At 56.4% G+C, this 2367-nt stretch overlaps 1 pseudogene; it reads right to left on the minus strand.

Moving 5' to 3' along the window:
- Positions 1-1068: 1068 nt before the first annotated feature.
- LOC111140546 lies at positions 1069-2227 on the minus strand (annotated as a pseudogene).
- Between the last annotated feature and the right edge of the window lie 140 nt (positions 2228-2367).

The raw sequence follows: 2367 nt of genomic DNA on the forward strand, positions 1-2367 counted from the left end.
CTGAAACGTGTTTAACGGTGTCAGTTATATGTCTGGTACACCACAATAGGAAAGAAGTGAGTCAGGAGGTCAGGGCCATCGTGAGTCCCAGGAGGGCCCTGGAGCAGGGAATCTGTATCTTAGTTCTCGCTCTCACACTCTGCCCCTTGTTGGTGACTGAGATCACAGCAGGCACTCAGTGAATGCTTGCTAAGACACAGCGCAGGCAGATGGGGGCACAAGTGCAAACCCACCAGTGGGCACTGAGGAGTCCCAACAGGATGCACATCCCGGCGGAGCCATTACAAATACCAGCACAGAAATAGTCATTTAAAACCAAGGCAGGGGGGCGCCTGGGTGGCTCAGTGGGTTAAAGCCTCTGCCTTCAGCTCAGGTCATGATCCAAGGGTTCTGGGATCGAGTCCCACATCAGGCTCTCTGCTCGGTGGGGAGCCCGCTTCCTCCTCTCTCTCTGCCTGCTTCTCTGCCTACTTGTGATCTCTGTCTGACAAATAAATAAATAAAATCTTTTAAAAATAAATAAATAAATAAATAATAAAACCAAGGCAGGAACCACATATAACCCAGAGGGTTCCATTCTCCTGGAGGCTGAGCTAGCGGCCACAGCCAAGGCCTCTGGCAGTCAGGGGACTGGGGGTTTGACAGGTGGCTCGGCACACCCTTGACCCTGAAGCCCCATGGGACTGGGAGGGAAGACCCAGCCAGGGCCCATTCTGGCTCCACATCAGCTGCAGGGCCACTCCCAGCACCACCAAGATGTGTCTGTTCAGAACCAGGGAGGAAACCTTTTCTCTCGACTGTTCTTTTTAAAGATGATTGCTCAGCATTGACACAGAAAAACATCTGACATAAAACTGGAGCTGTTCACAGCTGCCAATGACCCAGAAGTTATCAAAATGTAGTGACCACATGACAGGAACTTGTGTCCCCAGGCAGGCCTCCTATATGCAAGTGTGGCTGGGGGCCCCGGACATCTGGGCCTCACAGTTTCCCTCAAAGGGACAGAAGAAGGAACCTGCTCTGATGGCTTCACTGGCAGCATCTCCGGATGGAAATGGGGGCAGCCCGTCACGTGTTCCTGGTGTCCGGATGATTCTTAGGCACAGCCATGTCTCTCAGCTTCTTCATGATGGGGGAGGAGGTGGTGGGTAGCCCAGCAGCTGCGGATCCCACAGATCCTCCAGGGACAGCCCAGCATCTGCAGGTCCCACAGGTCCTCCAGGGGACAGCACAGCAGCCACAGGTCCCACAGTTCCTCCAAGGGACAGCCCAGCAGCTGCGGATACCACAGGTCCTCCAGGGACAGCCCAGCATCTGCAGGTCCCCCAGGTCCTCCAGGGGACAGCGCAGCAGCCACAGGTCCCACAGGTCCTCCAAGGGACAGCCTAGCAGCTGTGGGTCCCACAGGTCCTCCAGGGCACAGCCCAACCACTGCAGGTCCCACGGGTCTTCCAGGGATAGCATCTTGGTGAGCTTGTGGTCCAGCAGGTACCTGCTCAGGTGGCTCTTGTCATGCCACATGGCCTCCATCCCATTGGCCAGGTCGACCCCCATCGCATGGTGACGGGCCAAGGTCAGTCAGTGAAATTCCACCACCAATACCCTAAAAAAGGCCCCCATGTAGTAAATGTTGCCCTGATCCCTGGGGATGTGGGCCTGGAACAATGGCTGGCACTCATAGCTGAAGTCCTTGCAGGCTGCCCAGTAGAAACTGGGGTACAGGGTGCCAAAGAGGGAAGACAGGTGCCAAAGAGGGAAGACACCCATGTGGTCACAGAACTTCAGGTCTATACCTGCACACCAAGTCGTCCACCTCACGGAGGAAGTGCTGCTCGCAGAAGCAGCCGACCATCACCATGTGCTGCATGGACACATCCTGCCAGTGCGGGGCACCACAGTCCTTGAGGACCTCCACCCTCCAGCCCTCCCGGTGGGGACACAAGGGCCCGGCAGCCAGCTGGTCAGTGAAGATGTAGCAGGTGACCCTGTGTCTCACCATGAAGACCACTATCTTTCAGCCCTCCTGGACAGGCACACAGGCCTGGCAGCCGGCTGGTTCATGAAGACATAGTAGGTAACCCTGTGGCCACCGTGAGGACCACCAACATCTGGCTCTCCCAGAGGGACACATGGGCCCGGCAGCCAGTGGTCGGTGAAGATGTAGTAGGTGACCCTGTGTCCCACCATGGAGGGCTTCTCTATTGTCTGCAAGAACAGGTCCAGGAAGCTATAGGGACAGGGGACAGGGTGTGAGGAGGTTCACTGCCAGAGGCTGGCAGCTGTGGGGGGCTGTGAACATGTACACCTTCTTCAAGGGGTTAGGCTCTGGGCTGTTTTAAGCAACAGTCACTCTCCCAGCCTGTCCTG

This window comes from Enhydra lutris, unplaced genomic scaffold (genome assembly GCF_002288905.1).
Source record: "Enhydra lutris kenyoni isolate GAN:26980312 unplaced genomic scaffold, ASM228890v2 scaffoldscaffold2982, whole genome shotgun sequence".
NCBI lineage: Eukaryota > Metazoa > Chordata > Mammalia > Carnivora > Mustelidae > Enhydra > Enhydra lutris.